The sequence below is a fragment of the Macrosteles quadrilineatus genome, unplaced genomic scaffold (genome assembly GCF_028750875.1).
Source record: "Macrosteles quadrilineatus isolate MER2022 unplaced genomic scaffold, UCM_ALF_1.0 Scaffold_1__1_contigs__length_201487025, whole genome shotgun sequence".
Taxonomy (NCBI): domain Eukaryota; kingdom Metazoa; phylum Arthropoda; class Insecta; order Hemiptera; family Cicadellidae; genus Macrosteles; species Macrosteles quadrilineatus.
In genome coordinates, this window is record NW_026542594.1 from 185917310 (window position 1) to 185930587 (window position 13278).

At 36.9% G+C, this 13278-nt stretch overlaps 1 protein-coding gene across 1 annotated transcript in view; it reads left to right on the forward strand.

Annotated features, from left to right (window-relative positions):
* Positions 1-920: 920 nt before the first annotated feature.
* The window catches only part of LOC128991728 (mucin-4), a 49954-nt gene continuing 37596 nt past the window's right edge, over positions 921-13278 (forward strand). Inside the window, exon 1 of the mRNA XM_054414868.1 lies at positions 921-1174. The gene's annotated coding sequence lies outside the window, so the exon portion shown is untranslated. The remainder of the gene's footprint in view (positions 1175-13278) is intronic.

Sequence of the window (13278 nt, forward strand, 5' to 3'; positions counted from 1 at the left end):
AATTTGCCAAGTTTTATCAAAATATATCCATAAACAAGCAAACCACAACATTTTACTATATTCTCCATAAGAATAACATGGGAATTTTAAATTTATTATTTTTTGAATTTTCTCCGTAACCAATAACGGTACAAAAACACTTTGATATACTAAATTATTTGTTTTTAAGCTCTTTAAAAATGTTGTGTTTTGAGGGTCAAAAATTAGAAAAACAATTTTTTACCCCATAAAGCCCCCCGTAAAACCCCGTTCCCATGGTCCGATCATGCTGGTTCGCGAACTCATTTAAGTTTATCCCTCCTTACACCTTCAAACCGAATTTCATCAAAATCGGACAAAAATTACTCAAGTTATCGCGTTCACGGAATATACTCTTGTATTGGTGTACAGAGATTATACACACATACAAAAATTTGAACGAATAGTGTTTTTGGCCTCTAGGGACATCAAAATTAAAAAGTAAATCGGTCCCGGGCCTAGGTCTTACCGTGCCACCTACGGTAATAGCTACTTTCTTATAGGGAAATTCGCTAAAAGCAAATACATCGTAAAATATTGCCTTAAAAACAAATATTCAGCGCATTCCAAACTACACTCACAACTACAATTAAAAGATCAAAACAGGCTCAACATTTTGTAATTCATGAGAAGTATACTTGCACGTAATTAAATTTGAATCAAATTACACATGTTATAGTATACTGGCAATTTGAAAATGCATAAGTTCGGGTTTAAGCGGAAAAGGTGTTGGCTAACCTGCTTTCCCGCGTTCCCACCTGTCGTCTGGAGATTTCGACCAATCAGTTAAGGGCATTCGGCAGATGCTTGCAGCCAATCCCCATCGGTTTCGGTCTTCCCTTCCTTGTTTTCAATTTCAGTTCAGTTCTCACTCTCAGTTCAGTACTGTGTTCTCTTCATGCTTGTGAATGTGAATTAATTGAAGCGGTTGGTTTGTGAATTTACAAACCGTTATTTTATAATTTTTTGTATCGCTGTTTAATTTTTAGTTCGAAAGAAGACGTTCTCGTGTTGTGTTAATATTGTTATTAATTTTTCTAAGTTGGCTTTCTAAACAGTTGTTTAAATCCTTGAGAAACCGTTGTGAACCGGGCCACTTGGGGTTGTTTTGTTTCTACCCTCCGCGAGAGACTGATCAATAAACATTGCTGACAAGGTAGGCCTGTTTAGTTTTTCTTATTTATTATTGCACTTATCATATTATTAAGTTATGTTGAAACATTTCTTTATTAAATACAAAATGCGGCTGCAGTTTGTAATGGTAGCGGTATGAAAAGGCCTAGTCTTCAATTAATTTTATGAATGAAGTGTGCTCATAACATTTTTTAAATTTTATGAAGCAATTCAACATATGACTGGCAACGTTGTTGCCTCAATAGGAATAGGCCTACCTGTGACTATCCAACGCTCAATAATACCCATTTGTATTTCAAATGTCAAGCAATTAAAATTAGTTACTTAAGAAAATCGTAAAACAGCTTAGATTTATCATTATAACTTACATTAACAACAAATTTGTTTGCTGCACATAAAGTTGCAATATCCCATACCTACTCTGATGCTCAATTAGGTCTAGGCCTAGTTCTAACAAGTTTATAGGTCTAGGCCTCTAAACTTAGATCTTAGGCCTAAATCCTGACTGGAATAATAATTCCTCCGCTCTCCATACATAGAATTAATAAGGCCTAACTTACTCACAACTCCGCTGCTAGGCCTAAGTTATTACAGTAAATTCTTCGATGCTATTACTAGAACGTTACCTAGATAAAAAGCATTCATACATATCTATGAACTTGTCGAGAGAAATATGTCTTTATAGGCTACACTAAACATGCACCGGCGCCTGTCTCGTGTGTTCGTCACTCGTAATTTTGTGTCATTTAAACGTTTTTTTGTGTATTTGGTGTATATAACTTAAGACATATTTATCTCGGCAAGTTCATCTATGAATGAATGCTTTTTAATGTATCTAACGTTCTACCGACAACCTAAAGATGTGCCCCAGTGGCACGAAACAGCTGTACTTAGTTTCACTAACTACACACGGATTGTTTGACACAAAAAGGTAACAAAACATTTTTATACTCCTTCTGACATTGATTAAAACATAAGATCCAGGCATCAAGTTTGTCTCGGTTGGTGTTGTAGGCTATACAACAACAACGGCTAACAACGGCTTTATCTGGTGATGTCAGATTTTTCTCCTTATTTCCAGATTTTGCTTCCAGTTTTTTTGTAAAAATCGTAAAAAACTTGTGGGATTGTGTTATTTTGACGCAATATCTGAAGGTGCTTGGTTTTTTTAAGGATAAGCGAGGATGTCTCTGAATAAATTCTAAATAAATGGACTAGGCTAATCCTCCCCTTGGTTCCCGTTCTTAAAAACATTAGGAATAGCATGTTCCGCAACGTACGGTGCAACAAGACCCAAAAGTCCCTGCCTAGGTCACAGGGGTACCGGTCTTCTTCTGTAATTGACAAAGTTGTAGGACGTCCAGCTCCTTGATTCTCTGAACTCACTTTTCCACCAATATGCAGCTGTAGGCCTATTACTGATTTTGTAATCCTTTATTTTGCTGCAGCTTGACGCTGGCTCACTTTCTTCTCTTTGACCAAATTACCTTTAAACAGCTTCCTGCAGGTTCTGTAAGGAGTAAGGTAACCGAAGGTTTCCTTTTTTGTACCGGTATGTTCTTGGCATGTTTTTTAATGATTTTCGGTTTTTAAAAAATGGCGCCGGCCATAATTACCCCAACTGACCCTAAATGAAGTATAATTCAGGTCTGGCCTTTTAGCTCAGCGGGAATAGTTTACTCTTTAACACTACCTAAGTTAAGTAGGTATCTGGTAACAACTAGTATCCGGTCTGGTATTATAGTTTGAAATATACTAATTTCAACCAGGACGTGATTGAGCCATGCAAACGAGATCATCTTGAAAATTAAGAAGTTAAACGGGGCAAAGCCCGCGGGTTACAGCTAGTACCTACTAATATAAAGCCTGTTGTTAAATTACTAGTAGCTTATCATGAGGACTGAGCATTGCTCGAGTTGGATTATTTGCAAATATTTATGTTTAGGCTATAAATATTTGCCTCCGAGATTGATTAATTCATTAATTGACGTAAAATAAGATTACTAACCTGTTGTCAATGAATTCTATATTTGTGTCATAATGACTAATAGTTTCAGGGTTAAAACCCCATTTTAAAATCTTCGGTATCGGTAGTCAAAATTGTCAAACATATCTTCCTGCACTTGCCGTTGTCAACAATACATTAGGTACACATAAACACACACGGGAACATTTAGGTTTACAAAAATTATGTACAATCGCTAGGCCGGCCAAGGACAAAACCAGACTGCAGGGGTTTGAAGATCATATGGATGTAAACAGAAGTAATTGTATTATGTCCATATGTTTTGATGTAAACAAATGTAAACTTGAAACAGTTCATATGATTGACAACAGAATTCTAATTCAGCACAAACTCTGAAATTTTAAAAGCCTGTAAAACAAAGGGATTTCACGAGATATCATCCAAACCCGCAAAAGGCACATCTACAAGATAAGAGCTTTAAATTGATAGGTACCCAATAGGCCTAGATGATTAGAAATAAATATTTAGGGGTCGATTTGCTGCATACAAAAATCCAACAAATTCTTTTAATAATATCGATTAGTTGCTAGGCAGCGGTGAAAATAAAACATGTCTATTGCAATGTAGGTAGGTAGGCTTTATGGATAATGATTGTGTATTTGACATGTATTTAATTATTTAAAAGTAAATAAGCAAACGGCTAGCATTTCGACCCTGGACAGCAATACGTAGCGTTTAAAACACCTAAAAACATCATAGAGTGGTAAAAACTCTGTTTATTTTAAATCCTAACAAAAATTAAAATATTATGAGGTGATAGCCTTAGGTACATTTTTAAACACCTAAAGTAGGTAAAAAGATGAAATAGGCTAGAAGTTAATATAAAAAATCTGTTCTAAAATTTAGAGTTAGGAGGGTTGAGTAGATCTAATAATTATTTTTGGTCCAAACGATGTTTTGCTGTTGCCAAAGTCGCCATGGAATTTGGGAGAACCTTCTCATTTCTTTTGATGTAAAAGTGTTATTTTATTGGCAGAAGAGACTCGGATTCCTTCCATATTCATGGTTCCACTGTACCTGTAGGCTATGGTTTTCCTCAATATTTTCATCGAAATCATAGAACTCCCTGGATATAAATGGTGGAGTTTACTCATTTTATTGTTTATTTTTCAACTGTGTAAGTGACATCTTTTCTTCACTCATTTATAAATTAGCTAACCTGAGATCACAATCTTAATACTGTTTCCAGTTTTACATCGTTCATTCACATAATTTTACCTGTGTTGTGTCACACCCTCTTAGTTAGTTGATAGGTTTGATAACATTAGGGTGGTAAATATTATGACTAGGGGTGGTGAGGTAGACTAAACACATACACAACCTGACTCCGGCCCTTCTCTACCCACTAAACGTGCAGTTGTACGGGCTCATGTTTAAGCTCAAACTGGGCCATTGCTTAAAAGTGACCGTTCTAGGTTAAATATCTTTGCAAGGTGAACTTTTTCTGTAAAAATACTAGGTACTTTTAATACTAGTTGCCTAACCCTGTGGCTAAGAACATGGTATAGTAACTTAAGGGGAGACTGAACTTTTTATGCCTTAAAAAATTAAATATTTGTTTTTCATCTAAAATTAATCTCCGTTTCTTCCTGATTAAGAAAATATATAATACTTAGAATATTAAAAAGCTTCTTATGATAACAATAAATAAACAATGCTAACTCTACCGAGGTTTCGGCCACACTATTCTTACGGCTTTAAGTGTGTGCTGCAAAGCTTTAAGCGTGTTTTTCCGAACGTTTGTTTTTTTATCTTTAGGTACACATAGTTCAAAAACTGACAAAAAATAGACTTAAAATTTTGCATGCATTAGTCTGGGTACTTGGTGAGTACATTAAACCAATCATATATTGATTAGGCCTAGTTATAAATTTTCATTTAAAAAATAATTAATTTTTATTTTAAGAATATCGTATAAAAAATTTGTATTTTTTAAATTATTGAAAATAATTTTCATGTCGATATATTTCTTTAAAAAGTGGTTTAACATAAAGATATGGATGTGATAATTAAGTTTGCAAAAAATCATTATGATAGGTTTAGTAGTTTTTGTGATAGGCCTATATGTACTTGAACTTGTAGAGAATATCCATTTAAAAAGCACTGAACCAAAAAAGGTACAGTCTCCCCTTAAGTACCTACTGTACTTGAATAAAGCTACAGTACCGGTACTGTATTTTAATAATGTAGAAGGGTACTTTCCTGTTAAAGGAAACATTCATTATCATCGATGATTTCTTTTTTATATAGGCCTATCAATATTTTATTTTTTTACGGAAAGTAAATAAAAGAAACGTCTTATAACACTTAAAACAGTTTTGCGCTTATACTGTTAGGACGGTAAATATACCAAAAAGATGGCCAAGTGGTGATCGATTTCAATTGGATACTCCAATCATCATCAGACCCAATAGGCGAATGTCAAAAAGTCCAAAAAGCACACCATGCAATGCTCACCATTATGTTTGTGTAAGACAGTTATTAGCTGAACAAAACTTATCATTTACAATAAATAAAATTCGTTGATTGTAGACCTACACCCAAGGGAATACTTAAGGTTACATACCTAACCACCTCATGGGTTGTTTGGTAACGCACAAGAAATATTGTTTGACAAAAGACAAGTATGTACAGAAAGTCATACATTTTACTGTATTTTGCTCAAATATTTTTGTCCTAGAAGTTATAGTTTCTGTCCATTGCTTTGTTTTCACACTAAATACTTAAGTCAAAACCTCTCTCACTTGTGTTTTATTTAAAAATCGTAACCATAATGTCATGAACAGACAACTTTGAGGTGGATACTAACTTACTGACATTTGATGGGAATATATCGTTTAAGCAATCATAACTATAGGCTAGAATAATAGTTATCAAGATGTTTAGTTAGGGCTTTGAACTTTCACGTGTGTAGTCGCTGTAATTATTCGAAATATTCACTTTTATCTAGCTGATATAGATAAATTCACGTAAGTTAGGTGATTGGCTAGATAATTAGTTTTACAGCTCGCAACTTTGTGCAATTTGTTTCCTCGTCGGTTTTGTGGATTAACGGTGATGTAACACCTTAAGTTGATAAATGTCAACGTACTACTATTTTGTATCAGCTAAAGAAAAATGCATGTTTCACTCTAGTACACACGCAGCACGTTTTGAATGGTTTACTATGTATATTTCCCATTACAATCAACAATTTTGTATCACCCCCACTAAACGAAACTCCTAGTGTTATAACTGAAGAGCAAGAAGTTTCTGCAACATTTAAGATAATATAAGAGGTATTCCGTTGAAATCAACGCACACAAACTTTGTACAGCACCCGCACAAACTTTGGGACGATGGTGTGACGAGTCAACTTGTACTTTGTTATATCCATAGTCAATGTAACGTCCTGATGAGTTTGTACTGTCTAGGAAGTACTAAACCAACATTCCCCACAGCATAACACGATGTTTGATGTAGTTGACTTGCGCAATGCACGCCTGGATAACCGGCGAAAGTACTTCAGTATTGTATTGTGTTGTGATCGCTGCGAGCGCACCCGTCCGATAAGGGCGATCTAGCATAGGTACAGGAATCACTAGTTTTGTTCCCAGTCCTATCTGTTGGCTCAACTGTCCGAGGTAATTTTCATCAGACATCGCGGTAGTGTTCCCTAAACCAATCTGATGGATGGTATTGATCTATTGATAAGACAACATACGTACCAATTTAATACATTGGTTTTGTAATTGATGGCGGTTGTGTATGAGCTGTCTTGACGTTTGCAAACATTTAATTATGAAGATAAGAGGTTTAATGCAAGTTATTGTTAGCTTTGCAGACTTCAAAAATAAAGGGCATTTTAGATCTTTATCGTCCATATTTAACTTGAATATCCCATCAAGAACAATAATCGTAGTTTTTCGTGATGTCAGCGAGCATTCTTTTGGCTATCCCAACCTAAATTAAAAATTTTACTGAGTGACAGAAATCAAACAAAAGCTATTTATATGTTTCGATGGTATAGACGATTCTGGGAAGTTTTCATTTTTAAAAGTAACTATGTCTTTGATCAACCTAATGTTTTATTCGATTAAGATTTGTGTATGGGAGCCAACAATTTCAAATGTAATTTACAACTTGAACTAATAATATACATTTATTCTATCTGGATCTTTAAATGAGCATGTGCGATATTTAGCTTTGCTGCTGACTCAGACCAGCCGATTCTTTGGCGTATCTTGTTACTAACCAGACTTTCATTTTGTCCCCTTGTACGAGAGTCGTTAACCGTTTCTAAAGGTGGCAAGGCGAGTGTAGGTTTGGACAAGGTAGGCGACCTGGATACATTGAGATCAAGTTCTGCAGCATGTGTGAGTCACTCGCCCTGTGTCTGCTGCACTCACTGATTCACCCACTCGTCTATCGCGTGTCAGTTGTCCATAAACCGTCGTCCCCTGAAACATTTCCCCATGCATCAGCTGGAAAATCAATTTTTTAATTCGTTTAGGTGTCTATTCAATGGTTTTCATAGACATTTTGAGTTAGGGTTGTCATTGTGGGTGGTGTTAGTTGCTGAAGAATGCGACTGGAGTCAAAGAACAACTAAACAGTCTGCGTTCATATTCTAAAAAAAAAAGATAACTTGTTTTAATTTAAATTACGTTAAATATGGTTCAAACTTCAGTAGTTTGTTGTCGGAAACAGTTACTTTATTTACTGTACAGTAGTGATGGAATTAACTATTTTATTTATTGCCTGAACCTTTTATTCAGCGCAGCTGAGAGTACGATATACAGGGTGTCCCGTAACTCTCTGGACACTTGTATATAGCGTTATTCCTTAGGTCAAGACAAACACATTTCACCATAGGAACATGGGTCTGTGGTGTCTAGTTTACCGACTGTCGGCATTTATGTGTTTTTTACATAAACATGCTAAATACTCCTTTTACGTTGTTTAGCATTGTTTAAATGGAGAAAAGTGGTCATACATTACGAAAACAACACGCATTCTCTGTTATTATTTATCCAACCTTAACAAATAAGGTATCATAGACTACATAAAATTTACAAACTTTTTTATCTCTTGCAATTCTTTTGTAAAAGTTAACGGTTTTCGTGAAATTTGGCATCAAATATTTTAAATGGCCGCCATTTTGAAACGGATAATGATTTTTTAGTATAATTTCTAACAATAATAGGTCTTAATAAGATTAACATTTTTGCAAAATATCAAAGCTGTAGCTCAAACCGTTTAGGATTTATTAATGTTTATGTAAAAAACACATAAATGCCGACAGTCGGTAAACTAGACACCACAGACCCATGTTCCTATGGTGAAATGTGTTTGTCTTGACCTAAGGAATAACGCTATGTACAAGTGTCCAGAGAGTTACGGGACACCCTGTAGATGACAATGCGCCCTGTGAGGGTTCGACCCCTGACGACCGGCGCCGCCTGTAATTGGCACGATACTACATCCTTCCTCAGCATTTGGCCTGATTGGGTCTTGATTGGCTCGTAATCACCCTTCCCTACCCCCTTCGTCACGTTTTTTATTCGTTAATAGAGTTTTCCATTACTAAAAGTGTTTTTTTTTTTTTTTACTCGATGTCAAGTTTTACGACCAAGAATATTAAGAAGAATATAACAAAAAGTCTTTCCTAGTATTCGTGCACGGTAGTATATTATTTTATCATCGGGTATATTTTTCTCTAAACTTTGTGGACGAGTTTTAAGATGATAAGAAGTATACTGTACGTTAAGATGATAACGTCGACTACAGCTGATTATTTTTGCCCAAGGAAATAGTTATTTGTGTAAAGTGGCACATTACTGCACACGAGAGGCTCGTGCGGAATGATCTCGAGTGTAGCAAAGGCCTTTTGCACTCGTGTTACACATTATATTCAGCTGCTCATAGTATTATTATCTTTAAGTGTTGCCGACCTATTTCCAAGCGTACACGGATTACGTGCATAATAGAACCACGCTGTTTTGTGTTGTTTCGTTGGAATCCTGATGTGCGGCAAAGTATAAACCGTACGAAAAAGTATAAACCTACGACAAAGTATAAACCGTACGGCAAAGTATAAATATGCAGCAATTAGCAGGTTTCTGTACTATAAACAGTACAAGGAAGCCAACTATGTCCGGTGACTGTAGGAAAAATTGCTTTATTACTGTAAACTTGAAAACGGTAATTGTTTTCTGAACGACGAAAATGTTTCCCCTATTATAACAAATCCTCTCCTCGTTGTCAGTGATACTATCTTGTGGCTATGTCGGTGGTGTTAATGTAGTGCTAGTGTTGCCGTCACACTTTCCCCGCCAGCATTTCACAGATTCGACTGTTCCGTTCCAAGCCGTCTGTTTTATCACGGGAACTGCAGCGAGAATGGCAATCGTACCGATCGGCATTCACTTGTGCAATCCAACTTGTTAGAGCTGGCTTTCGGTAGGGATGGCCCGGTTTAATGATCCGATCACTACTGACAACAACTGGCAAGACAAACAACCGGCATTGCGTGAATTTGAATTCCATACATCTAGTGTAGTTTGGGGTTACTACTTCGAAATATCACGGCGCCTTACTTGATCCCCTTTTTGTTTTCCAATTTCTTACGGTGGACGCTCCATCAAATCAGACTGGGACGGGTGGCGTCGTCCTGTAATCCAGCTACTAGGAGGTTACGAATTGTGGATATTTATAGGCATGCACTGTGGATGCGATACTCCCCAGTGTGGATTAACGTCCGCACGGGTGAGTACTACGACTATCCGCAGTACTATCCTGATAATTAGACCAATTTGTAATTACCAAGGCAAAAATGTGGTTCGGATTCCACTATAAACTGTAGGTCCCTTAGTTGCCATTAGCTGTATGGGCTATTAATTAACAGCTGTGTCTAAGGAATGTCGGCCTTAGTCACTAGCAAGACTATAAGATCGCGCCACTCATTCTACACTCATCTCCATTCATACTTGGCTTAAAATACCTACTTTGTATGGTCGCCATTTCATAGAACAGTATTAACAGTATCACCACCTCCACTAAAGGTTGTCCTTCCTCTTTCTCGCTTTTCTGATTGTCATCCGTCTTTCAGCGATTCTCCCATTACATTACTTCTTCTTCTGATGGATATTCATGTCATTCGACGATGCTCCCATCAGATTTCTACCTCTTCTGATTGCTAGGACTATTCTTAGTTTTTTCGGCGATGCTCCTATTGGTTTGTTATGATATTCGTCAAAATAGAAAACATAAATCCTTTGGGGGAATTTCCCCTATTCGGTTAATGTTGCTCCCATCAAATCGTCACTTGCTCGGTGGGTCATAATTATGTTGCGCTTTATAAGGTTCTAGATGCCTCTTTCAATGATGTTTTTATAATCAGTTTGTAATATTCTTTATCAGTTTTTCGCCCGCTTGACCAAAAGGCTTCATTTTACTTTTTGCCCCTGCGTGAAACGTCCCGAAAGTATGTTTCACACAATAGGAATTACAAAAATTAATTTAGTAAAATATTTTTCCTAATCTAATGTGTATGGCATCAAACCTTGGGGCATTTTTAATAGATATTTGAACTGGAATATGTACATGGTTAAAACGAATGCTATATATATATACCTACGCGAATGTTCCCCACGCTGTAGTGTAGTGGAAATGTTTGCATGTCAAGGAAGGTAATTTGTCGACTACGAGCGATGGAAGCCGGTCGCCAATCATGTTCCCATTGTAGTGTAATTGGCAGTAGGTTGCGACGCTCGCATACATTGGTACAATAACCTGTCGCCTAGTTCACAGGAGCTTTAACCTGCATTGCAGTTATTGATGATTCAGTCATTTAGAAACAGTTCGTTAAACATTCCATACTTTTCGTATCTATCTATATATTAATAGGCAAGTATGTTTCTTTAAAACCTTTTTTCTCAGCTCGTGTGTATCGTACGGAAAATCTACGCATACCGTTAGAAAGCTATTTTCCTGTAGGTGTGCAGAATCCCTTTATAAACTAAAATAGGCACAAAAAATGAATTTGAAATTTTAAAAAATTAACATGGGTTTTATGGGTTGCTATGGCGATGACGAAATAACAACCAAATGTAAACAGAAAATCAAAACAAATGGAAGACATTCCAATCATATGTTTTATTTAACAGTGTGGGGTGAAAATAGAGAAGTTTGCACAAAACATACTTTTGGTCGATTTTTCGACCACGGGGCGTGCTCTCGTTTGAATTAAAAATATAAAACTATTTTGGGTTGTCACAGACAATAAAACAGGTATTTTCCATAACTAACCACATTATAAAACAATATAGTTTTTGTGTAATTTCTTGAAGAATGTAGACGAGTTGACTGCTGTGAGAAGACTTGTTGGAAACAATCTTGGTAATCACCTGTGACATGTAATTACGTCAATTTGTCTGCTGTAAACAGTCTCGTCGTGGAGTTTGTGATGCAACGCCTCCCAAATGTTTGGGTTACAGGTAGCACTAATGATGCAGGGGAAAATTTCCTAAATTAAATCATGTGACTTCTTACTATACTATGATCGGTTCATGCGTTGTTATACAACGTCCATGTATGCTATGGCGAGATGCAGGACACAAAAACCTGCCAGGAAGCGGATACAGGCGAGTCTTTGGCAACAGCATACTGATGTTGGTCACCGACCCCCGGCAGCGCAGCTCAGCCCCGGAGACTAATAGCCAAGGGTCAGCCCTAGGGACTACTGGCCAAGGGTCAGCCCCAGGGACTACTGGCCAAGGGTCAGCCCCAGGGACTACTGGCCAAGGGTCAGCCCCAGGGACTACTGGAGAGTCAGCCGTAAATTATTTTTGCGGTGTCGGACAACCAGCCCCAGCAATAATCCGAATTAACCCTTACCATGTAAACGCGAGACGCCGGTACCGAACTGTACTATTGATATTGTCGGCAATTGAATTGCAAAATGAACTTCGATTAGAAATCACGCCACTTTTGATGACCATCAATTGTGATGTTTAGACTTCTTTTGGGCTTTCTCATCCAAAAGTGTCAATCACATTTTTTGTTGTCTCGTCAATGTTGTTGAGAAAGGTTAATTTCTTAAGGCCGAGGCTGTGTCCATAAGGAAACACATAAACAAACGTGTGGCCGAAAAACTTGTACATCCTCAGGGTGGATGCAGAAGTATCCTTCATGTTGAGTTAAGGTCATAAGGTCGAGGCGAGAGGTGAAGGTGGCTTCTTTATGTGTTGACAGCAGCTTTGTTAATTTGAAATTGTTTGCTTCCGTTGAAGTTCTTGACGTTTAAGATTAATTGATCACTAGAGTTTATGTTTGGAGTTATGACGTTATATGTGTACTATTTGTCTTTGTGAAGTAAAACAGACTGGTCCTAAGTTGTATTCTGTCCTGCTTTACATTTTCTGACACCGATCGATGATCAAGCCAATTTTCAACTTTCGTGATTGCGGAGGTACAAAAACATGTTGGGACAATTTATGCAAAAAAAGCTTCCCGTAGTTAACAGTTTGACTTCCGGCGAGATCGGTACTTCCGGCACAGTGGCAATCAGGTGATGCGGACTTGGTAATTTACCCCCCCCCCTCTCTCCTCGTCATCAGATAGTTTTGGTACTAATTTATGACTCATTTGAGTTGGATTATTTAGCGTAGCTTGAGTTAATTTGCGAGTTCATTGCAACTATTTGTTACATTTGTGTACTGTTATTGTGTACCTGGGGACCGAGCTTTGCTCGAGTCAAATGATTAAGTATACTCTGAGGAGTGAGGGCAGTCTTTGGTCAATGTAATTGATCTAACTCTTCTTTAGTAGTATATCTTCAATCTGTCAATTGTCAATCGTATTTGATTTGATAAGCACAATAATAAAATATCTAACAGGCCATAAGACTATTTTGAAACTAATTATTTATTTATTTATTTATTTCGGGCAGTTCACAATAAGCTTTAACCCTTCGAAGGTTCACGTATTCAATTTAGCGTATTGGTGATAATAAATTGTAGGATATAATATTGACCAAACCAAACAAAGAATCTACGGGGGAATGGGACGGTAATGAGGTTAATATATTCAGCCATGTCAAATACGTGACATAACCGTTT